This window comes from Anomaloglossus baeobatrachus, chromosome 10, assembly GCF_048569485.1.
Source record: "Anomaloglossus baeobatrachus isolate aAnoBae1 chromosome 10, aAnoBae1.hap1, whole genome shotgun sequence".
Taxonomy (NCBI): domain Eukaryota; kingdom Metazoa; phylum Chordata; class Amphibia; order Anura; family Aromobatidae; genus Anomaloglossus; species Anomaloglossus baeobatrachus.
The window spans coordinates 127,604,549-127,631,009 of NC_134362.1; positions in this window are offsets into that span (position 1 = coordinate 127,604,549).

Below are 26,461 nucleotides of genomic sequence, written 5' to 3' on the forward strand. Positions count from 1 at the left end.
TCTCCTTACTTCAGGACAAAGCCTTAGAATGGGCGACTCCCTTATAGGAGCGCTCTGATGTGGTTACTCTGAGACATCAAGACTTTCTTGATGCTCTTAAAGCGGTATTCATGGGTCTGCAGGTTACCCATGATGCGGCCCTGAGACTCTTAGATCTATCTCAGGGTTCGTTATCCACTAGTTCTTATGCCATTGCTTTTAGAACTCTGGTGGCAGAACTAGATTGGCCAGAGAAGGTGTTGATTCCTATCTTCTGGAGAGGGTTGGCAGGCTATGTCAAGGATGCCCTTGCTCCTCGTGAGGTCCCTGCTTCTCTGGAGGACTTGATCACAGTAGCAACGAGGATCGACGTACGCCATAGGGAACGTAGACTCGAGGTCTCTTCCTCACGCCCTAAGCATCAGGCTATTCCAGTTGTTGAGGGTCCACTACCATCTTCCTCAGCATCTGAAACATCTCCCACTCCTATGGAGTTAGGTCATACGTCCTTCAGACTACGCAAGTCTGGTCCTCCTATATGTTACGTATGTCTTCAGGCTGGGCACTATGCCAACAAGTGTTCTAGTCGTCAGGGAAACTCCCAGGCCTAGTAACCATTAGAGGGGGGTTACTAGAGACGTCTTCTGCACCCTCTAAGAGAAGTATCCCAGGTCAGCTCTCACTCTCTGAGAATACATGGCCTATTATGGCTTTTGTGGATTCTGGAGCTGACGGGACTTTTGTGTCCTCAGGATTTGTAAAGAGACACAATATTCCCTCTATCATGTTAGAGGCGCCTATTCCTGTCCGTGTTGTTAATGGGACTATGTTGTCTGACTCCATTACATTGAGGACAGTTCCCTTGCGCCTTTCCCTGCCTCAGGGTCACATAGAGGAGATTTCTTTTCTTGTTTTGCCTGAGGGTATAGACAACGTCCTTCTGGGTCTCCCATGGCTTCGGACTCATGCTCCTCACATTGACTGGGAGTCCGACAGCATTATTAGTTGGGGTTCGAAAATGTCAGTCCCGATGTCTTCCCTTACCACCTAAGGTCATTGCGGTTGCATCAACTGATCTCTCTCCCATACCTACACCCTATTTGGATTTCGCTGACGTGTTCTCCAAACAGGGTGCTGAGCTTCTTCCACCCCATAGGCCGTATGACTGTGCCATAGACCTTATCCCAGGTTCGGTTCCACCTAAGGGCAGGGTTTACCCCCTGTCGATACCTGAGTCAGAGGCCATGTCGACCTATATAAGAGAGAGTTTAGAGAAGGGGTTCATTCGTAAGTCTGTCTCTCCCACGGGAGCTGGGTTTTTCTTTGTTCGGAAAAAAGAGGGTGATTTGCGTCCCTGCATAGATTACAGGGGTCTCAACGCAATCACAATAAAGAACAAATACCTGTTACCTTTAATTTCGGAGCTCTTTGACAGACTGAGGGGAGCTCAGGTTTTTACGAAGTTGGATCTGCGGGGTGCGTATAACTTGGTACGAATTTGAGAGGGTGATGACCACTTTTAACACCCGAGACGGTCACTATGAATACCTCGTCATGCCTTTTGGTTTATGTAATGCACCTGCAGTATTTCAGGACTTTGTAAACGATGTGTTCAGGGATTTACTGTTATCCTCCGTCGTGGTGCATCTGGACGACATCCTGATTTTTTCTCCTGATCTGGAGACTAATCGTCAGGATGTCGTTCGTGTCCTTTCCCGTTTAAGGTAGCACTCTTTGTTTGCTAAACTCGAAAAATGTGTATTCGAGCAGTCATCCTTGCCTTTTTTGGGCTACATTATCTCACAAGAGGGTCTGGCTATGGATCCTGCGAAGCTCTCTGCTGTCCTGGAATGGTCCGAACCTCATTCCTTGAAGGCGGTGCATTGCTTCTTAGGATTCATAAATTATTACAGGCAGTTCATACCCCATTTCTCTACTTTGGTGGCCCCTTTGGTGGCCTTGACTAAGAAAGGTGCTAATCCAAAAGTCTGGTCTGCTGAGACATCCCAGGCTTTTGAGGCAGTAAAAAGACACTTTTCAACTGCTCCCGTTCTTCAAAGACCCGATGAGAATAAGCCCTTCCTCTTGGAGGTTGATGCCTCTTCAGTGGGTGCTGGTGCAGTCTTGTATCAAAAGAACGGTGCAGGTAGAAAAAGGCCGTGTTTCTTCTTTGCTAAAACCTTTTCACCGGCAGAGAGAAACTATACCATTGGGGATAGGGAATTGCTCGCCCTGAGATTAGCCTTGGAGGAGTGGTGTCACTTGCTGGAAGGAGCGAAAAATCCTTTCCAGGTCTATACAGACCATAAGAATCTGACGTACTTACAAACCGCTCAGCGTCTGAATCCTCGCCAAGCCCGCTGGTCCTTGTTTTTCTCCCGCTTTCACTTCTCCATCAACTATCTGTCTGGGAGTAAGAATAACAAGGCAGACGCTCTGTCTTGCTCTATGGTTTCTACCCAGGAAGAGATTGACGAACCTCGTCTTATCCTTCCCTCCAGGGTTTTTCATACGCTCTCCCCTGTGACGTTAGACCAAATCCCACCGGGCAAGACCTTTGTGCCGCCTGATCGACAGAATGATATACTGTCGTGGGCCCACACCTCAAAGGTGGGTGGGCATTTTGGTATTAGGCGGACACGAGAGTTACTGGAGAGGTGGTATTGGTGGCCACACTTAGCCAGCCACGTCAAGAGATATGTCGGTTCCTGCTACTCGTGTACTCGCAACCATCCATTACGGCAGAGACCGGCTGGGCTCTTGCATCCTTTACCAGTGCCAGATAGACCATGGGAGGTGGTAAGCATGGACTTTGTGGGTGATCTTCCGTGTTCACAGGGACATAGATTTGTGTGGGTCATTACGGACCATTTTTCCCGGATGGTTCCTCTCGTACCGTTATTGAGAATCCCGTCTTCCAGGGTACTAGCCAAACTATTCCTCAAGCATGTGTTTAGGCTTCACGGGATGCCAGATCATATAATTTGTGATAGAGGCCCGCAATTTGCTTCCCGTTTCTGGCGAGATCTTTGTAGCCTTCTGCAAATTGAGTTGAATCTCTCTTCGGCATACCATCCGGAGACCAATGGTTTGGTTGAGCGTACCAATCAATCCATGATTATATACCTTCGACACTTTGTTGCTGAGAACCACGATAACTGGTCCTCCCTCCTACCCTGGGCAGAATTTGCCCTTAACAATTTGGTGGCTGAGGCCCCTGGGCAGACACCATTCGTACTCAATAATGGGCAACACCCTAGGGTACCGGTACCGTTTCCCACTGCTGCACCTTCTCCTCTTGTGGCCGACTGGGCAACTAATGCCAGAGAGGTTTGGGATCGGACTCAAGAGTCGATCCAAGCAGCTAAGGACCGTATGAAGATGGTGTCCGATCGGTTTTGTCGCCCGGCTCCTGTCTTTTCTCCAGGGGATTTTGTGTGGCTCTCTGCAAAACACGTGAAACTTAGAGTGAGCTCTGTCAAATTTGCTCCTCGCTTCCTGGGTCCTTATGAGGTTCTTCGACAGGTAAATCCTGTAGTCTACCAATTGAAGTTACCCGTCCATCTTAGGATCCATGACAAATTCCATGTTTCACTGCTAAAGCCGGCTATTTTACCTCACGCTCGTGAAGTGCACTCTCCTGCCTCTGATTCCTCTCGCTCTAGCTATGAGGTACGAGCCATAGTTGGTTCTAAGATGGTTAGAGGGCGCAGGTTCTTCTTGATAGATTGGGAGGGCTATGGCCCGGAACATCGCTCTTGGGAGCCTGAGGAGGCTGTCCATGCTCCCGACTTAGTTGCCGATGACCTGCGTCGCCGGGAGGGGGGCCCTTGAGGGGGAGGTACTGTTACGGTTGCTGTGGCTCTGGAGACTATGTCCGGATTTCTTGCTACTGCACATGTGCAAGCGCTGGAGACTAAGTCCTATCTTGGAGCCATTGCACATGTGCGGGTGACATCATCGCTGACACGAGGTCACATGTCTCTGACACCTTCTAAGCTGATTGGCCACTGGTCATGTGCTTGTGACACGTGGTCACATGTCTCTGACACCTTCTATGCCAATTGGTCGCTGGTCATGTGCTTGTGACGCTTTGCTCGGTGATAGGCCAGCGTGACGTCATTGCTGTCATTCTGGCAGCGGATTGGCTCTGGTGTCCTCCATCTTGGATGAGGCACAGAGTCTATATAAGACCCTGACGCATGCCGCCCGGCGCTCAGTCCTCTTGGTTCATGCATGAGGGTAGACGCCCTGTGCACATCCCTCTAGGCATCTCTCTGTCTATGTTAGGTGAGCGCTACCAGCAGGGTAGCGTTCTTATACTTTACAGCTTCGGCTGCAGTCCGTATCCTTACCTCTTAGGGGATCGGACATAGGCAGGTGCCTGAGGCACATGGTCCGGCTGGGCCTTGTGATTCTACTCATAGGTGGACGTTGCTGCTAGGGTAACGTTCCTTATACTGCGTCTGGCAGTTGTTCGTATCCTCGCACACTAGGGGAACGAACAGAGGTAGGAGCTTTGTGCGGCTTATGCTGCTGTCCGTCTCTTTTGCACCACTATAAGAACGGACCTAGGCAGGTGCCATATCTAGTGGTTCTTGTCATCGCACACTAGTGGAGCGAACGCAGGTAGGAGCTTTGTGCGGCTTACTCTGCTGTCCATCTCTTTTGCACCACTAGAAGAGCGGACCTAGGCAGGTGCCATATCTAGTGGTTCGTGTCCTCGCACACTAGTGGAGCGAACGCAGGTAGGAGCTTTGTGCGGCTTACGCTGCTGTCCGTCTCCTGGCACCACTAGAGGAACGGACCTAGGTAGGTGCCATTTCACACTCACTGCTTTTGTCTCTGTGATCTTTTTTTTTTTTTATAATTCTTTATTTAACCGAAAAACATGGGAATACATCAATCCAGAACAGTAGCATAACAATTTACCACCATTGTACATTGTCACCCATCAGGCTAACTGTAACAACTGATAACTACCACACTTTGACTCCTCCATGTTTACCCGGGAATTTTCAAGTATAGAGATTCTGTAGAGAATTAAGGAGAGAAAGAGAAAGAAGCAAGAGAGCAGAAGAAAGTAGACCATAGATGAATAGGAGGGAGCACACAAAAAGGGGGGGAAGGGGGGGTAAAGAGCAGAACATAAGGGAACAAACAGCCACTAGGCAGAGATCCATCATCTCAGAACACCACTGTCTAACGGCAGAAGAAGACCCCCTCAGTCAGGGGGGATCCAGGTACCGTATTCCTTGGAGAATTTAAACTCGATCCAGGGAAACCAAGTCCTGTGAAAAGCCTCCTGTCTGTCGGGGAGAGACGCCGTCAGGTCCTCCATATGCAGCAATTCATTCACCCTGTTCGCCCACATTGATAGTGTCGGCGGAGTGGGGGATCTCCATCTCAGGGGGATGCACGTCCTGGCGGCTATCACCAGGCAGCTTAATAGAGACCCCTTATAAGCATGGACAGAGGAGTCGGGCAGTTGAAGCAATTAGAGCTCCGGGCCCAGGGTCTTCGCGTGTCCAACCACATGCCCGATCACCCCCCGCACCCCCTCCCAAAACCGCTGCAACTCCGGGCATGCCCAGAATATGTGCAGGAAGTCACCTTCCCCAGTCCCACATCTACAACAACTGGAGTCTACACCTGGGAACATCCTGTGGAGTTTCGTCGGGAGCCTATACCATCGAGAGATACATTTATAGTTGGCCTCTTGGAGTTTGGAGCTAACTGATGTTTTGTGGGCGAGTAACAGCACTTTATTTCTTTGCGAGGTCGAGAGGGTGAGGCCCAGGTCTGACTCCCAATGCAAGAGAAACCCCGACGGGGACAGGTCTGTAGAGTTGCTTAGCATGGAGTGTGAAATGGCCAGGGAGTGTCGGAGAGACCCCCTTTCCATACACAGCTTCTCAAAGTCGGTGAGGGGTCTGTCAAACTGACTATGGACCGGTAGAGTAACGAGAAAGTGTCGCAGTTGTAAGGAACGCCACGGGCCCAGGGGTCCAGGGACCCGGAAGCTCCGAAGTTCCTCTATTGTTGGCCAATGCCCCCGACTCCGATGTGTTGAGCGCGGAATCTATTCCGCGAGATCCAGAGGCGAAACATCGGGTCAGAGAGACCCGGCGAAAAATTCGGAGCGCCAATGATCGGAGAAAGGGGAGAGGGCAAGGGCAGTAGGGCTCTCCGGACCACCTCCTGGGAACAACAAGATAGCGTAGCACCAATCGTAGGATGGGATTTGAGTTCTGTGCCCACAGGGGGAAGCGCCCAGGGAAGCCCCGCCAATGGCATGTCAGTAAAGCTCTGCTCCACCTGAACCCAAGCCTTGGCTTTAGAATGGCGACACCAGTCCACCACCCTGGCCATGTGTGTGGCAATGTAATACGTCTTGAGGTCCGGGAGACCCAGCCCCCCCCCGAGCCCCAGGTCTACACAACAACGACCGTGCCAGTCTCACCGGCTTGTTTGCCCATAGGAACTTCGTTTGTAGAGAGGAAACTTCTCTAAAGAATGGCCTGGGGATCCCTATGGGTAGGGTCTGAAGGAGGTACAAGAGTCTCGGAAAAATGTTCATCTTAAAAATCGCGGCCCGCCCGAACCACGTGAAAGTGCATTTTGACCAGGTTTTACAGTCTTCTTTAATTTTTTGGAGCAGAGGGGTAAAGTTCAACTGGAAAAGGGAGCTCACGTCGGCCGACAATTTAAGTCCCAAGTATCGCAGGTACTGAGGAGCCCACTGAATATCAGAGGCTCCCTGCAGCTGCGAAACTACCTCCGCGGGGAGGTTAACACCCAGAGCCTCCGATTTAGACAAGTTGACCTTGAAGTTGGAGAGGAGGGAGTAACGATTAAATTCCTGCATTAGCACTGGGAGTGATTCGGCTGGGTCAGCGATAAAAAATAATAGATCATCCGCAAAGGCTGCTATCTTATGAGTCGCTCCCCCGATCTCCGGTCCCTTAATGCTAGTGTTCATCCGAATGTGTCGCAGTAGGGGCTCTAATGTGAGTATGAATACCATTGGGGAAAGCAGACAACCCTGCCGGGTGCCATTGGTAATCGGAATACTCTCTGAAAGCACTCCATTAACCCGAACACGAGCCGACGGTGCACTATATAGAGAACCTATCCAACTTAGCATGTTTCCCCCCAGCCGTAGGAAAGCAAGGACACCGTCCAGGATCGTCCAGCTGACCCGGTCGAACGCCTTCTCGGCGTCTGACGACAACAACATGAGAGATCCACCATCAGACCTGGCCCTATGAATCAGGTTTATGGCCCTCGTGGTGTTATCCCTAGCCTCCCTGCCCAGCATGAACCCGGCCTGGTCAGAATGGACTATACCCCCTAGCAGTGGGGACAGTCGCTCGGCCAGAATCTTAGCAAACAACTTTATGTCCACATTGAGCAGGGAGATCGGGCGATAGTTGGCACAAGTGGAGGGATCCCTCCCCTCTTTAGGAATAACCACAATGGTAGCAGCAAGGGCATCTCTTGGTAAAGGTGGGGATGGACACGATGGGATGTTGTTGAAGGCTGCTAGAAAATGGGGGGTCAATATAGGACCCAGCTTTTTGTAATAGGCCACCGGGAGCCCATCCGGCCCCGGTGCCTTACCCGAAGGGGAATTCTTAAGGGCCGCAGCTAGCTCCGCCTCAGAAATCGGTGCCTCCAGTGCCTTTATATCTTCCGGTTTAAGCCTTGGGAGTCCTGAGGATCTTAAATAATCCTGGATTCTTTCCCTGGCTGTCTCCCTATCGTCCTCTGTCAAGTTGTTGTCAATCGAATACAGGGCTGAGTAAAAGTCCCTAAATGCAGCAGCAATGTCAGCCGGAAGTGAGGCTCTCTCCCCAGATTGTTTCCGTATATGTGGTATAAACCCCTTCAACCTTTGAATCCGCAACGCCCTTGCTATAGTCCTGCTATTTTTGTTTCCGAATTCATAAAAATGCCTTCGGCATCTTGCTAATGAGGCTTTAGCTTTGTTGGAAAGTAGCGATTTCAACTTTTCTCTTTTCTGAAAGAGAAGGGTTTTGGTCTCATCAGCTAGTCGGTCTTTGTGAATCCTCTCCAACGCATGTATGTCTGCCAATAGCGACTCGATTTCCGCGTTTCTCTCCCGTTTCAACCGAGCGCCATGTTTAACAAACAGACCTCTCACTACACATTTATGTGCTTCCCATGTTACCGCGGGTGTGGCGTCTCCCCGGGCGCAGAGGTTGAAGTACTCCTCCACCGCCTCCCGTATTTCCTGCATGGTCCCACGATCCCCCAGCAAAGAAGTATTCAATGTCCATTGGCCTTGTTTAACCAATGGGCGCACTAGGGAGACATCTAGAATTATTAAAGCGTGGTCAGAAAACAAGATCTCATCTATTTCAGTACCCACCAGGCAGTGGAGATCCCTGTGTTTGAGAAAGAAGTGGTCCAACCTTGAGTACGTATTATGGACAGCGGAGTAGAAGGAATAGTCCCTATCTGTCTGGTGTTGCACCCTCCACGCATCGACTAGCTGGTATTCGTGTAACCCCCGTTTGACCCGACTATGAGCGGCTCTAGACATAGTGGCGGCACCCTTTGAAGTATCTATCTCTGGGTCCATAACAAAATTAAAATCCCCTCCCACTATCAACGTGCTCTCTGAGAACTCGTCCAGGATGCTCAGGTATTTTAGCAGGGCCGAGCATTACCCCGTGTTGGGAAGGTAAAGGGCCGCAAAGGTGAAGACCTGGGACTGGACACGACCTATTATCATGATCAATCTCCCCTCCTTGTCCGTGTGGGTCCCCATCAACTCCCATGGCAGAGAGCTCGCAACCAGAATGCTTGTCCCCCTGGATCATGGGTCAGGTGATGGCGAATGGTAGACCGTCGAGTATCTCCGGTCAGACAGCTTATATGGTTTATCTAAGCAATAGTGGGTTTCTTGTAAGAAGATTACCTGAAGTCGCCTTTTCCACAACAGGTTCAGGAGGATTGAGCGCTTCTCTGGGCTGTGAAGGCCCTTGACGTTCAGGGACCCCACTCTAAGATCAGGTTTGGACATCTGCTTCGCGGCTTCAACAGGGACCTATGGGGAAATGACAAGGACAAGACGCACAAACACACCACGGGGAAAGGTATTAAGGGGGCGAGAAAAAAGGGGGAGATGTAGAAGTAGAGGGAGGGTGAAAAAGGAGAAAAAGGAAAAGAAAGAAAAATTAGGCAAAAAAAGGAGAAAAAGGAAGAAAACGGAAACCAAGAAAAGACGCTCTCAAAGAGCTTTCAGGCCTATGGGCCCGCCCTAGGCCTACTAGGGCAGTCTCAACGAAGACGGTAGTGAACACACGTATGAAGCCCACCCGCCCCCCCACCCCGCTATATACTGGCTATCACCCCTGTAAACTCACAGAAGGCAATGCTTATTATGAATTTCAACAGCTTCTCCTCCGCCGCCACCTTCAGACCATATGTATGGCCCACCTCCACCCCCCCCCACACTGGAACAGAAACCCCAGAAAATGCAAAGGGTACGCAATACACCAAAACAGTAATCCAAGAATGGAGCCTTGTAAACTTCTCAGCCACTGCCACCGCTTGGCACGAAACCTGGAACCTTTCCCCTCTTCTGCATCTGGGGGCTCGTGGACTCCCAGGATAACCAGTCTGGAATGGGGAGATCGGGCAAATCCAGGAATTTGTATAGGGCCAGCAGGTCCGCAGGATGCTTCAATAGGAAGACAGACGACCCTTTCCGGACAATAAGGTGGAACGGATGGCCCCAGCGATACGAGGCGTTCACCTCCTTGATTTTAACCAGGAGTGGTTGAAGCTGACGCCTCATGTAAAGTGTGCGGCTAGAGACATCAGAGAAAAGCTTAATAACTGCACCGTCCATCTTTACAGGCCCAAACTCCCAGGCCCTCCTCAGGATCTGCTCCTTGTCCGTGAAGAAGTGTAAACGGCAGAGAACGTCTCTTGGTGCGGACGAGCCGGCTCCCTGGGTGGCCCTGGCAACTCTGTGTACTCTGTCGCATAGAAACGTGGCATCCAGTGGTCTATTAGTGACAGTATTAAATATTTCTTGCACCTTGGTACAGAGCATCTCAGTGGGCCAGTCCTCTGGGATACCTTTTACTCTTATGTTGTTGCGGCGTCCTCTGTTCTCTTGATCGTCCAGCAACAGTGTCATATACTTTAAGCGGTTATTGTAGGCCACACATTCTTTCTCCAGCCGTGTGACTCTGCTTTCCATAGAATCTTGAGCCTGTTCAGTGCCTGTGACCCTGTTGTCCAAGGCCCCTATCTCCTCCCTCACCGCAGTGATGGCCTGTTGATGAGATTGCTCTATTCTGCAGACCAGTCCATCTAGGTCACTTTTACTTGGAAGGGCTAAGATTAACTCCCTCAGTGCCTGTATATCTGGTGTATTATGAGCAGGGCTCGCACATGTGGGGGAGGGAGCCGGGCTGCCCAGGGGAGGCCCCCCCACAGGGAGGAAGATAGCTGGAATGTCTCTGCCTGGGGATTTCTCTGGTGAGTGCAGGGAGCAGCTCTCATGCACTGGGCTTGTGCTGGCCAGGTGCTGCGGGCCTGTCAGGGCCCCCATGATCTGGGCCTCCCCCCCACTCCTCCGTTTCTCCTCACCTTCCTCCTCGCGGTGTGTGGCGCCCCTGACCTGGTCAGGCACCACTGAGTACTGCACCCATGCTGGGGACAGTACAATACAGGTAATCCAGAAGGCTGACCGAGGTGTGACTACACAGGCGCATAGTGATCAGGTCTCACACATGTACCTTTGAGAGGACCCCTGGGGATCCCAGGAGGGGGCAAGCCTTCACCTCCACTGGAATAGTGGAGGGGGTAGAGCCTCCATCTCCAATCAAGGGGTGTGGTAAGAGAGCCTGGTTGCTAGGTGGCGTAGGCAGGCACAAAAGGGAAAAGAGAAGGAGGAGTAAACAGTCTGAAGCAGAGTGTGGAGGAGTGAGGAGCATGGAAGTGGAGCTCAGACAGGAGCAGCGGTGAAGGTCCCAGATGTGAGCCGGTTCAGAGCAGAGTCCAGGGAGCTCCGAGGAGAGCTGACCCCTTCCCCTGGGCTGCTGTAGTCTGACAGCGTCCGCGCAGTGGCTACCGACGGGGGAGAACGGTCACCTAGGAGGGCTACCCGAAACCTAGCTTCAGCCAGAGAGAGGGCAACGGAGTGGGAAGTAAGGAGACTGCTAGGGAGAACCAGGCCCAAACGGGCGGCAGATCCCGGAGCGGAGATAGATCCATCTTTCTTTTGCTAAACCTGCCGGTGTGGGGCCCTCAAAGCCCACACCACAACAACTAAAAGCCGCAGCCACGTAGCCACAGTTAGGGCCCATAGGTCACAGGAGGCAAGCAGCTGGAGTGGCCTGGTCCAGGCGACAAGCACACGGCAAACGAAGGGGAGAGAGGCTGCAGCATCTTCCCTGGGTGACCCCCATAGGGACTAAAAGTCGGGGTTACCCCAAACCAACAAGGGCTAAGGAAGGCGAGTTAGTAGTCACCCTCACAAGTCAGCCTGAAGGACACCTGGTTCCCACCTGGTTCATCCCAGCTATGCCCGGGTCACTCACCCTGCCATCAACTGTGAGTAAAAACCCTGAAAGACATCCTGCTTGTGTGGAGTCATTCTGCGCCTTGTAGTTCTACACATCTACACAGGGCCCTGGGGCTTGCCTCACTCTCAGGAGGCTACTACATCCGACTGCACCCACCATCAGCCCCAGGCAGCCCTTAACCTGCAGTGGCGGTCCCCACTGACCGCAAATCTGAGAGTGGCGTCACGACTACAGAGAAGATCTCCTACCTGTGATCCAGATCCAGCAGCGTGGAGTCCCTGAAGGTAATGCAGCTGCACGACACCTGTGGGGCTTCACATCTGGCGTCACGAACAGGATAAGGACTAGACCTGTTCAGACAGGTGACCATGTGCCTGGGCGGTCCGCTTGAAAAATTGGAAGCGCCGCCATATTGCCACCATGAAAAGCGCGCTGAAAAACAACAGCAGCCCGCGCTGGGAGAAGTTACCGCCCACGAAGAGGTGTGGCTACCCAGAGATCCCCTGCAGAGTTCTGACCTCGCTGGTGAAGGGAGCGGGAGCGTCCAGAGACGGCGGGGAGGAAAGGAAGCCGCAAGACTGCTGCTGGAGAGAGAAGAAATGGAGTCCAGACGCGGATACCCAGAACCAGGCTCTGCTGCCTGGTGGTGCCGGGAGCTTGCTATCTTCTGCGACCAGCTGGAGGCCAGGATGATGCGACAGCTCAGTGAGGGACGCACGGAGCTTCTGGAGATGGCTGCGGCGGTGCGGACCTACGAGGAGGGAGCCGCGCGACGCATGCCAGACCGAGCGGCGACGACTCAGACCCCGATGGTGCCACCGATGGGTGAGTCCAGTGGTGCCCCGACCCCTGCTGCTACGACCGCGGTCCCAGAAGAGGCGCCCGGCGCGGCGACGCCGAGCGAGGCCGCAGCCACGCTAGGTGCGGCCCGCCAAATCCAGGCCGCCGCAGCGATGCCCCGCCTGGCCCGCAAAGGTCCGACTGCCACGGCGATACTCATCCGTGCCGCAGGAGTGACGCTGACCCAGGCTGCCACCCTGCTGAGCCCAGTCCGCCAAGACCCCACCGCAGCAGCGACGCTCGTCCGCGCCGCAAGTGAGATGCTGAACCAGGCCGCAGCCACGCCAGGTGCGGCCCGTCAAGCCCCGATCACTGCAGCGACGCCCAGCTCCACCTGCACGGATCCCAGCGAGGCTGCGACGCCAATTCAGACCGCGGCTGCCATGCCCAGCCCGGCCCGCCAAGACCAGGCCGCCGCCATGACAGGCGCGGCCCGCCAAGAAAAGACTACATCACCGTTTATCCCGGCCTGCAGGGCCAGAGCAGACAACGCTCCCCAGTCTAAGGAAGTCCCTACTAGGAAATCCCTGGTAGGTGAGGACCCCGCATACTGGCAGCTGAAGGCTGACCTGGAGGCCAAGTTCCCACAGGAGATGGTGGACCGGTACATGCTCCCTCCGCACACCCCCAAGGCAACCCCTGCAGCGACCACGCCGAAGAGTCCACCGTCTGGGGCAGCTGAGGAACACTCATCCCCAGCGCTGCCACAAGCAGAGTGCAGCGAAGAACTAAGGGGGAGAGGAGGGCAAGAAGCTGAAGAGTTCCCCCTGGAGCCAGCAGCAGTGCTAGTCCCAGAGCCGGAGATGCTGCCATATTCCCGCTGGGATGAGGACGAAGACCTGACACCTCCTGCTGAAGAAGATCTGCCCAACCGCCCCACCTGGGAGCTTGTAAGCTGTACTTCGCAGAATCCAGCCCGCAAGACACGGCGCCGAGGCGGTAGTACAAAGTATCCTCCAACACCACAGTCTCCTGAGCAGAAAGACGAAATCACCGCCAGAGACCTAGAGGATAAACGGGTCCTGAGAAGAGTCAAACCCCAGATCAGAGGACCCCTGCGTCGAGGAATTGTCGAAGATTTCAGCCTCAAATCAGGATACGGCTTTATAGTATCACCTGGTGTGAAGGGAGGGATTTTCGTCAATAGAAGGGATGTGAGAGCCCATTTGCCCAGAGGACACCCTGGAAGAAATTTGAAGATAGGAGACTTAGTGGAGTTCACTATGCATCGGGGAGAAAGAGGCTGGTATGCCCTAGATGTTGCACCATGCCCTAGAAGTCCTTGCAGAAGCCCTGCAGTCACAACAGAAGATGAAGACAGAGACACCGAAGAAGAGGAAAGAAAGGATCAAGAAACAGACGATAAAAGCACAGGAAGCAACAGGTGCCGCAGCCCTACAGGCCCAAGCCCTGGTAAGGAGGAATCTGCATAAAGAAAGAAGTACACCAAGTTACTGTTTGACCAGTTGAAAAGTTTGCAACGTTTTACAAGTTCAAGTTCAAGAAATGTGCCCACATAAACTTGTGTGAGAAAACCATAAACCTTAAGGCTATGAACTGGCTATAGCCACAAACTCTCGCAGTGTAAATAGTTACACCAGAGGGCACCACCACCACCAGAGTCAGCCTGTTTAGGGGCTTGGCTCGTCTGCAACCAGGGAGCACGTCCGTATATAGGGCCTTGGCTTACCTGCGACCAGAGAGCATGCCTGTTTATGGGGCCTGGCTCTCCACCACAAAGAGGGTACCTGGTCAGCACCAACTGTGGAGGCCGCCTCTACATCCTGCCAGAAGAGGCTGAAGGCGCGGATCCACCAGGCCAGGTATACCCTGAAACCACCAGCCCATGAAAGCCGCCTCTACATCCTGCCAGAAGTGGCTGAAGGCGCGGCCAACGTGAAAGGGTTTTGGGTGGGTTAACGGACTTGTGGGTGGAGGGTGGTGATGTATGGTACCTGGTGCTTTTAAATGTTTTACATGTTTTAATGTTTTATGCATTTTAAAATGTTGTCTTGCAGCCCGAGGACGTGCTGGTGATAACTAAGGGGGAATGTGGCGCCCCTGACCTGGTCAGGCACCACTGAGTACTGCACCCATGCTGGGGACAGTACAATACAGGTAATCCAGAAGGCTGACCGAGGTGTGACTACACAGGCGCATAGTGATCAGGTCTCACACATGTACCTTTGAGAGGACCCCTGGGGATCCCAGGAGGGGGCAAGCCTTCACCTCCACTGGAATAGTGGAGGGGGTAGAGCCTCCATCTCCAATCAAGGGGTGTGGTAAGAGAGCCTGGTTGCTAGGTGGCGTAGGCAGGCACAAAAGGGAAAAGAGAAGGAGGAGTAAACAGTCTGAAGCAGAGTGTGGAGGAGTGAGGAGCATGGAAGTGGAGCTCAGACAGGAGCAGCGGTGAAGGTCCCAGATGTGAGCCGGTTCAGAGCAGAGTCCAGGGAGCTCCGAGGAGAGCTGACCCCTTCCCCTGGGCTGCTGTAGTCTGACAGCGTCCGCGCAGTGGCTACCGACGGGGGAGAACGGTCACCTAGGAGGGCTACCCGAAACCTAGCTTCAGCCAGAGAGAGGGCAACGGAGTGGGAAGTAAGGAGACTGCTAGGGAGAACCAGGCCCAAATGGGCGGCAGATCCCGGAGCGGAGATAGATCCATCTTTCTTTTGCTAAACCTGCCGGTGTGGGGCCCTCAAAGCCCACACCACAACAACTAAAAGCCGCAGCCACGTAGCCACAGTTAGGGCCCATAGGTCACAGGAGGCAAGCAGCTGGAGTGGCCTGGTCCAGGCGACAAGCACACGGCAAACGAAGGGGAGAGAGGCTGCAGCATCTTCCCTGGGTGACCCCCATAGGGACTAAAAGTCGGGGTTACCCCAAACCAACAAGGGCTAAGGAAGGCGAGTTAGTAGTCACCCTCACAAGTCAGCCTGAAGGACACCTGGTTCCCACCTGGTTCATCCCAGCTATGCCCGGGTCACTCACCCTGCCATCAACTGTGAGTAAAAACCCTGAAAGACATCCTGCTTGTGTGGAGTCATTCTGCGCCTTGTAGTTCTACACATCTACACAGGGCCCTGGGGCTTGCCTCACTCTCAGGAGGCTACTACATCCGACTGCACCCACCATCAGCCCCAGGCAGCCCTTAACCTGCAGTGGCGGTCCCCACTGACCGCAAATCTGAGAGTGGCGTCACGACTACAGAGAAGATCTCCTACCTGTGATCCAGATCCAGCAGCGTGGAGTCCCTGAAGGTAATGCAGCTGCACGACACCTGTGGGGCTTCACATCTGCCCTGCTGGTCCCGTGGCGTCCCCGCTGTGGAGCTTTTCAGCTGTGCGGTGTCCTTTCATCGGCTGGGACGCCCTCTCTTCAGCCGCTCTCATCCCTGCTCCGTTGCGGGGGCTCGCGCTGGCCGCCGCTGACTTCTGCGGCGTCCCTGCCTGTGGGGATTCCCCCCCAGCGGGCCGCAGCATGGGAGCTGGCGCCATCTTAACGCTGCTGCCCGCACTCCTCATCTCCAGCGGCGCCCCGCTGAAGAAACGCTGCATTCTTCCTCCTGGACGCACAGCTCCAGGCACCGTGGTGAGTGCTCCCTGGGGCTTCCTTTTAGGCGGCATTAGATTGCGGAGAGGCTGTATATTAACTGAATACGGGCAGTGGGTGTAGGAGCTCAGATAGTTTGCTTCCTCACACCACCATGTTCAAGCCACGTCCCCGTCTCTGTGATCTTTAACAGAGACCATTCCACACGCCCTCCAAGTAAGGGAGAAATTGCTTTATTTTCTAATTATATTACTCTGTGAGTTTAACAGAGGTATTTTACTCTGCACTTGTGCTATTATTTTTTTACAGTGGTACACTTATATACCCCTTATCCTCTGCCATAGTCTGCAGCAGAGTCTTTGCATGGTGGACCCTGACTGTCTGACATTCCTTTAGGTTTATTATCAGACAGCCCCCCGTAACACAGGGCCTCCCGGGTACCTATACATTAGAAACCCCCCACAAGTGACTCCATTTTGGAAACTGGACCCCTCAAGGATTTTATTCAGGAGTATAGTAAGCATTTTGAATCAACAGGTACTTCACAAAAATGTTGCTGTAGCAACAAATTTCTCACTGTTAGGCTATGTGGCCATGATCCAGCGACACGGCGTCTAGTACACAGTGTCAGCCTTCCTGCAGAGATGTGAGTGTTGTCCACGGGAGAACGCAGCTGCCCATGCCCACGATTTGGGTTCAGGCTGCTGTGGACTTTAGTTCTATTCTACCTGCAGAGAACACTCATCTCCGCAGCATAAATTGACATGCTGAGGCTCAGGAAGCTGCGCCACAAGTCGGTTTATGCTGGGGAGAAAAGAAACACAGTGGGCATGGGATTTCTAAAAATCCTTCCACTGTGCTTGTATTGCACAACGCACCATTATGGACGCAGGGAAAACACTCTGCGCCCAAAACGCTGCAAACCCTGATTGTGGGCACATATCCTAAAATGCTACAATGGATGAATGGATAGATGTCAAACATATATAACGTCCCACCTCCTGCATATTCTAAGCTGGCGCCCTTTAGTGCCTTTCATGTGGCACTAAAGGGTGCCTAGCCTTGTATTTAGCCCCAAAAGAAAAAAAAGAATTAAAATAAATGATGTGGGGTCCCCCCTATTTTTGATAGCCAGCTAGGCTTAAGCAGACAGCTGTAGCCTGCAAACCACAGCTGACAGCTTCACCTTGGCTGGTGATCAATTTGGAGGGCTCCCCAAGCTGTTTTTTTTTAAATTATTTATAAATAAATAATTAAAAAAAACAAACAAACGTAGGGTCCTCCCAAATTAGATCACCAGCCAAGGTGAAGCTGACAGCTGGGGTCTGGTATTCTCAGGGTGGGAAGAGCCATGGTTATTGGACTCTTCCCAGCCTAAAAATAGCAGGCCGCAACCGCCCCAGAAGTGGCGCATCCATTGGATGCACCAATCCTGGCGCTTCACCCCAACTCATCCGGTTGCCCTGGTGCGGTGGCAAACGGGGTAATAAATGGGGTTGATACCAGATGTGTAATGTCACCTGGCATCAAGCCCAGCAATTAGTTATGTCACGGCGTCTATTTGATACCAGACATAACTAATTGACAGTAATAAAAAAAAAAAATTGACAACAAAAAAAAAATTTATTTGAAAAAACACTCCCCAAAAACATTCTCTCTTTGGCCAATTTATTGAAAAGAAAAAAAAATCGGGTCTCTGCTGTAATCCATTGTGAAAGTCCCGGGGCGATTCTGGACCTTCTAGAATATGGGGGGCACGTTCAGGGAACGTATCCCCCATTTTCTAGGAGTGCAGACCCTCCATTTGAGGAGAGTGGGTGCAAAGAATTTGCACCCACCCTCCCCGGGTCACAGCTGCAGACTGCCGAGCAGCAGCAGCAGCGTCTCTGAGTCAGACAGAGGAAGCTGAGCTGTCAGCCGCGCTCTGCACGTGTGACTGGTGTGCACTGTGAAGGAGGAGGGGGTCGCGGGGGATCAGAGCTGACAGGTACGGGGAACAACGGGGGACACCGGGGTGGGAATAGGGGGTGACCTGGCAGGGCCTGGGGAGCAGTTTTCTGTCATAGCAGATGCGACAGAAACCATAGGAAAGGGGGAAATGCAGCTGGCGCGCTGCTGTGCGCGCCGGTATGTGCGGCGCCATGTTAGATTTTCGGGAGGAAGGGGGGTGGGGGGACACTTTGGCAACACCGGGGGACTGGAGAGGACCGGGGGATGAGATTTATCTCCCATCTGACATGTTTGTTTATGCCAGATGTAAGATAAATGATTTTTTACCGGCGCGGTCATTTACTGTAACCTGAACATCGGCAACCGGCGCGGTCATCAGGTGAGCGGGGACCGGAAAAACTGGCCAGAATCATGATCTCCAGGGTCTCAGCTACCCCCGGCAGCTGAGACCCCGGAAATTTTCTGACTCTGGGGGGCACTAGACCCTTTTTTCCGACCGCCATTAAAAAGCGGCGGATCGGAAGAAGTACCCTAATTTGTCGGCATTAAATGGCGTATCGGCGGTCGTTAAGGGGTTAAACCTTGTCCCGTGTCCTGTTATGTCTGATGCTGGGTTCAACTGCATGGTTGCCGAGGTTACGCGTCCGCGGCACCAAGTATGCATCCTGATTAGACTGGAGGGCGGGCCTTTGTTTTGGATATGTGGCACATCCCTTGACGTTTCTGTTTTAAGATCTCTATTGGATATATTTTTATCCTTTGTAGCAATTATGCGGCCCCATCCCAATGTTACAATAATAATATGTGTGCGATTGTCTCTAGCATTTTGTTATGAATTTGCGTTCCAGTGTGTTAGCCTTGGTGGTGACGCGGTTTTGGGGGCGGAGGTTTTTACCCTGCGATGTCATTCGCTGATACATAATGCATTAATCGGTATCCACACACACCCCCCTTACCTGTCGTCCACTTGTTGCCTATTTGTACCCGGCTGGGAACCAAAAATAAAGGGAAGCCCTTTTTTTTATTATTTCATGAATTTCATGAAATAATTAGAAAACAAATGACGTAAGCTTCGCCCCATTTTTGTGTCCAGCCAGGTACAACTAGGCAGCTGGGGATTGGAATCCGCAGCACAGGTTGGCCTGAGCTTTCTGGGCCCCACTGCTGCGAATTGCAGTCTGCAGCCGCCTCAGAAAATGGCACTTTCATAGAAGCGCCATCTTCTGGCACTGTATCCAACTCTTCCAGCACCTGCCTGCTATACCTGGCTAGCATACAAAAATATGGCGAAGCTCACGTCCTTTTTTTGTAGTTTTTTGGCAAAAAAAATAAAAAATGCTTCCCTGGATTTTCCATTGCCAGTGAAGGTAACACCAAGCAGTGGGGGTTAGCAGCCAGTAGCTGCTTGGATTACCTTTAGCTAGCAATACAAAAAATGCAGCGGGAGCCCATATATTTTTTTTTTTATTATTTATTTAAATAACTAAAAACAAAATGGGCTTCCCTGTATTTTGATTGCTGGACATCACAGTGCTGTAAAAATAAATCTTTAAAAAAAATGACGTAGCGCTCCGCGGTATTTTTGATTCTCAGCGCAGGTAAAGCAGGCAGCTATGGGTTGCCACCCCCATCTGCCTGCCGTTACCTTGGTTGGCAACCAAAATACAGGGAAGCCCATTAATTTTTTCTATTTAAAAAATAGTTAAAAAAAAAATGACATTGGGTCCCCCCATTTTTGATAGCCAGCTAGGGTAAAGCAGACGGCTGTAGCCTGAAAACCACAGCTGGCAGCTTTACCGTGGTTGGGGATCCAATGTGGAGGTCCCCCCAGGCTCTTTTTTTATAATTATTTTATAAATATTAATAATTACACAAAAAAAGTAGGGTCCCCCCAAATTGGATCACCAGCCAAGGTAAAGCGGACAGCTGTGGTCTGGTATTCTCAGGGTGGGAAGGTCCATAGTTATTGGGCCTTCACAGCCTAAAAATAGCAGGCCGCAGGCACCCCAGACGTGGCGCATCCACTAGATGCGCCAATCCTGGCGCTTCACCCCAGCTCATCCCGTGCCCTGGTGCAGTGGCAAACGGGGTAATTAATCGGGTTGATACTAGCTGTAAAGTCACCTGAAATCAAGCCCAGCAGTTTGTGATGTCATGGCGTCTATTAGATACCCAACATCATAAACTGTCAGTACTAACAAAAAAAAAATCGACAAAAGAAATTTATTTGAAAAAATAGTCCCCAAAACATTTCCTCTTTCACCAATTTATTGTAAGAAAAAAAATAAAGGGGTCCCACGACGACTCTGGACCGTGTAGAATATGGGGTGGAGACACTCAGGGAACGTATCCCCCATTTTCTAGGAGTGCAGACCCTTCATGTGAGGAGTGTGGGTGCAATGAATCTGCACTCACTCTCCCCGGGTCCACAGCAGCAGAGTCCATGTCGTAATGGTTGCTACCAAAGCTGCAATGCCCTGCTCATGAGGTAAGGGCATGCCTAATCAGGAGAACTATTCTACATTTCCAAATATTGGTATTTGCTGATATTATTGCTATTCCGCCTACTATATATTGGGGATAGGATCTTGGAGATGGAATACCCCTTTAAGTCCAGTTATCCAGCTGAATGAATACTTAACAACAGAGCTCGCTATTTAGATGTGTTTTCTTGTGGCGTATAACGGACTCTCATGTTTGATAGTCGTTCAGCAGGGAAACTATAAAAGCAAATCCCTCCATTTGGAAATGTAGTATATAGCTCTCCTGATCAATTATGTTCCTTACCTCATGAGCAGGGCATTGCAGTAATAATAATAATAATGTATTCATTTATATAGCGTTATTAATTCCATAGCGCTGTATGTCTTTGGAGTGTGGGAGGAAACCCACGCAAAAACGGGGAGAACATACAAACTCCTTGCAGATGGTGCCCTTGGTGAGAATTGAACCCAGGACCTCAGCGCTGCAAGACTGCAGTGCTAACCACTGAGCCACTGTGCCGCCCATTTAGCTTACAGATGCATAACCACCACTCACTGTGTCTGAACACAGGAAGCTGAGTTGACAGCCGCTCTGTGCATGCGGCAGTGTCTATTGTGAAGGAGAGGGCTGTGGGGGGATCAACGCTGCACAGGTACCATGGGACACCAGGGAACACCGGTGGGGTTATAGGGGGTGACCTGGCAGGGCCTGGGGAGGAGTTTTCTGTCGCATGTGTCATGGCACATGCGACAGAAATCAGAGGAGTAGGGTGAATGCGGCTGGCGCGCTGCTGTGCGCGCGGCCATCTTGGATTTCTGGGAGGGCATCAGGGGGGTCACTTTGGCGACACCGGGGGACCGTAGGGGACCGGGGAGGAGATTTATCATGTTTGTTCATGCCAGATGGGAGATAAGTAATTTTTTACCGGCGCTGTCATTTACTGTAACGTGATCATCGGTATACGGTGTATACCTCTGATCATGTGAGCGGGGACCGGAAAAAACGTCTTGAATCATGATCTCCAGGGTCTCAGCTAGCCCTGAAACGGCGGAGATTTTCTGACGCTGGGGGGCGTTATTCACTTATTTCTGCCTGCTGTTTATAAACGGCAGATCAGAATAAGGCTACATTCACATGACCGATCCATTTTTGTGGTCTGCAAAAAACAATCCATTTTTTTTCACGGGTGCATCCGTGTGGCATCCGTTTCCGTTCCATAGACGGTCCGTATGTCATCTGTTTGTCATCCGTGTGCCTTCCGGTTTTTTGTGTACTGCAAAAAAACTGAAGGAGGGAAAATACATAAATTTACCCAGGATCCTTAGCTTCAACCTACATGAGGCGGTCACATGTTCACTCCAGTGCCATTTTCAACTGCTTTTCACAGCGTAGAGCGCTCTGGTGATTTTCCTGTGCTTGTACACTTCATATCAGTCTTTTCTGTCATTATAATGGCAGAAAGACACATAATGTCCCACTCTCCTGCATTTTGTAATTTTGCACCCTTTGGTGCCTTTCACGTGGCACTAAGGGGTGCTTAGCTTTGTATTTAGCCAAAAAAAGGAAAAAAAAATGACGTAGGGTTCCCCCTATTTTTGTAGCCAGCTAGGGTAAAGCAGACGGCTGCAGCCTGCAGACCACAGCTGGCAGCCTCACCTTGGCTGGTAATCCAAAACTGAGGGCACCCCACGCTGTTCTTTTAAATTAAATAAATAATTTAAAAAAAAAACACGTAGGGGTCCCCCCAAAATTGGATCACCAGCCAAGGTAAAGCAGACAGCTGGGGTCTGATATTCTCAGACTAGGGAGGTCCATGGTTATTTGACTCTCCCCAGCCTAAAAATAGCAGGCCGCAGCCGCCCCAGAAGTGGCGCAGCCATTAGATGCGCCAATCCTGGTGCTTCGCCCCAGCTCATCCCGTGCCCTGGTGCGGTGGCAAACGGGGTAATATATGGGGTTAATACCAGATGTGTAACGTCACCTGGCACCAAGCCCTGGGGTTGGTGAGGTCTGGCGTCTATCAGATACCCGACATCACCAACCCAGTCAGTAATAAAAAAAAATAGACGACAAACACATTTTTATTTGAAAATACACTCCCCAATACATTCCCTTTTTAACCAATTTATTAGAAAGAAAAACAAATCCAGGTCTGGTGTAATCCAAGGGGTTGCCATGACGATCCACACTGTCCCAGTCAATGAAGAGCAGGATGTTCCCCATTGGCTGGGAGAGCAGTGCAGTGACCTGAGCTAACATCAATGGGTCAGCCCAGGTCACTGCAGGGGATGACAAGTGCTGCTGTCAGCGAGGTACATTACCTGCGCTGATCTCCTGCACTGCTGACAGCACCTGTCACTGAGTTCAATGACCGCCGCCTTCACAGCCAAGTATCGCGAGAGGCCCGTGACATCACCGCTAGTCAGTCTCGGGTCGGAAGCGAGAGAAGGTGATGTGACAAGCGGCACCCATGGAGAACAGTGACAGCGCTGAGGTCGGGACTTCATCACCGCAGGTAAGCTGAGCGGGACCATGTGTGCAGAGTGCCAGGAGGACGTCAGTGTCGTGGACTGCATGGCTGGGGACGTGTGTGTGTGTACATGCCGCGTGCAGGAGGGGGCGGAGTGAGCTGAGCGGGAAAGTGTGGGCTTCCTGCACGTAACTAGGATAAACATCGGGTTACTAACCAAAGCGCTTTGCTTGGATACCCGATGTTTATCTTGGTTACCAGCTTCTGGCAGGCTGCCAGCGATGGCTCCTGCACACTGTAGCTGTAAAAAGCCCTGCTTTTTGCTGCTTGAACCGTTTTCGAACGTATCTAGAACTATCGAGCTTTAGCAAAAAGCTCGAGTTCTAGTTCGATCTAGAACAGCCCCCAAAATCACTCGAGCCGCGAACTGGAGAACCTCGAACCGCGAACCGCGCTCAACTCTACTTAAGACTTCTATTTTTTCTATCTTAATCTCTCTAAAATTTGGGGTAATGCCTTTTAACCCTTCATAGTGTACTACTACACTTGTGATGTTAGTATGGGTATGCGCACTTGCACTTTATCTATTTCATTTACCCTGTGACCCATCTAGGCTTTTTTCCCCCTGCCTCCTGTGGTACACCTTGGGTCAGGTAGACTGATATTTACTCTGTACAGTATATTTTTGTCATGATCTTACATCCATCCTGTGTCTACCTATACCATGGGTCATACTCCCCTCGGTACTGCATGGTTGATGATAGCAGCCCCATCGAATCATACAATGGAATATGACTCATGTTATTACTATTATTGTTTTTTCTATACAATATTGTTCTGCCTATTTGAGCAAAACTACCTCTCCCATGGCTATCTGAGAGTGATTTTTTTGATCAAAGTTACCTGTCCCACGGCTATTGGAGATTGATTTATTTGATCAAAGTTACCTCTCTCACAGCTATTTGAGATTGATTTATCTGATAAAAGTTACCTCTCCCATGGCTATTGGAGATTGATTTATCTGATCAAAGTTACCTCTCTCATGGCTATTTGAGATTGATTTATCTGATCAAGGTTACCTCTCTCACGGCTATCTGAGATTGATAGGAAATTTTGATATTACAATATTGATTTTACACCATGTACCTCCCTTGATGTATTGATTTTTCGGTAGTATTTTAACCTTATGCTGTCTTTGCTATCAATAAAGTTTTTGTATTGCATATATACTCGTTTCTTCTCCTTCCTTGAATTAATTTGAGTAGTGCAGACGCGTTGCCAGTATATTTATGCTGGCAGCGTGTCCACCCTATGGCTCGTTTATTGGGAATTGTATTCACATCATGTGTGTCCTCTCATGCAGTTAAAAAACTTACCGTGTCGGGAAGCCAGGAGACCCAGGCTATTTATGCGTATAATGTGGACTGGCAATAGGTGTGGTGGGGCCGGGTTCACAAACGAAAGACTACAAATCAATTAAGAAATAACATCTGGAACACCAATTCTGAGTCTGAAATGGGTGCAAAAACCTAACAAAAATCTACACTATATGGAGAGAATGTATGCACACCAGTGACTATATAAGGGAAATATATGAAAAGCAGAAACTGCTGTGTGAATACTGACATGAAAAATCCAATAGCTATATGTAAGAATGAAAATATGAAAATGGAATCTGCATTATTGCCATGAGCCAAGAAGACCAAGAACCGGGGTCCTCCGTTCGAGTGGAACAGCACACAAGAGGAGTCCTTCATCCGATTGAAAATGGCTCTTACCAGAGAGGAAGTCCTAGCCTACCCTGACCATGACCAACCATTTATACTCTACATGGACACCAGCAATGTAGGATTGGAAGCAGTACTGTCCCAAGTACAAGGGGGCAGAGAGAAGGTGATCACCTATGCCAGCAGGAAGCTGCGTCCCACTGAAAGGAATCCCGAGAATTATAGTTCCTTTAAGCTGGAGTTTCTTAGCAAAGTTAACAAATGTTCCCAAATATATCAATTTTTATTACAATATAAAAAACACACCCACAGTGAAAAAAACAAGAATGGCCATAAGGTCATCTATACATAATTGTTATCAATTGACAAGATAAATATATGAAGGAATCGACAGGTTCACAAACAGATGTAATAAAGGAGCAAAAAGGACTTAGCTTATAGACTATAGCTAGTTATTCTTTCCAACACCATAAAAGTGGGGCATAGCAGTCCATACATGTCCAAGCAATTATATGCTGTTGCTCTTCAAAAGTCCTTATAGCAGGGGTGAACCATCAGCCTTCATGATAACAATAAAGGAACTCCACCTCAGGAACTCCACCTCGACGCGTTTCCCCACACAGAAAGTGTGGTTCATCAGGAGGCTATGAGGTAAATACATTGTATCAAAAAACATGGAGATACATACAGGGTGCAGAGTTTAAGAACAATACCACAGTGGCATGAAGATAGAAGGGGAGAAGATAATATACACAGTACTTGCCCAGAGTGATATAGAAGTCAGATATGCAGGTCCATGGCGTCAGATACAAGGATCCACGGTGGTGCAGATAATGCTGTACAGATGGCCACCACAGTCCAAATGAGCGTCATGGACCTGCATAGCTAACCGGGCGTATAAATAGCCCACATTATTCAGAACAGCTGAGGGTGATCAGAGCAGCCGCTCGTCGCCCTCAGAGTTCCGAGTGCGCATGCTCGAGGTGGCGCGCGCACTGCGCACGCGCCAAATGGGAGCCCACGAGGATCAAAATCCAATAACAAAAAAGGCCACCGCGCATGCGCGCGGTCTCCGAAGTGGCGCGCGTAGTGCGCACGCGCCAAACTGAAGCTCAACAGGATCAGATCCAATAACAAGAGGCAACCGCTATTGCGCAAGCGCGCGATCTCCATCAGTGCAGCGCCCAAACCAAATAAGGAATGATGAAATGGGTATGGGCACGCGTGCGCAGTAGCATACAAATGGGACTTAGATATATTCCCTATTGCAGATAATCCGGCATAACCGGTGGTAAAGATTGCTACAGGGCAGTGATATACAGTTAAATACATAAGTGCCGCACTGGTTGGATCCTCTCCCCCAAACCCCTGGGTATACATATAAAGATAATGCATATAATCGGAGGAATGCATATAGTGTATAGGGGACCTGGTAGGAAACATAAATATTACTTGGAGATACAGCATACATCTATAGAGATAATGTATATAATCAGAGGAGTAAAGCAACGATATCATATAGTGTGAAAGGGACCTGGTAGGAAACATAAATATTACTTGGAGATACAGCATACATAACCATGATACTCATTCCATATTTCCAGTAACAAATCCCATTATAGGCAAGTAGTATGTGATTAAAAGATAAAGATCAGAATGGTATCCATCAATCAATATGGATAAACCCCCTAAAAAAGGGGGATTTTTTCTTCCAGATATGGCAAAATGGATTTTCCGAGAAAGATTATTAACCCTAACAAAGCTAAGTGGGGAGGAAGCAGTTGAAAGAAAGCTGTTCATTCAGCCCCCCCGGGGTAAGGGAGCCCATTTTAAAAATCCACGCTGACTCTTTCTGCAGAAACAGCCTATCAAAATCTCCACCCCTAGGGCTA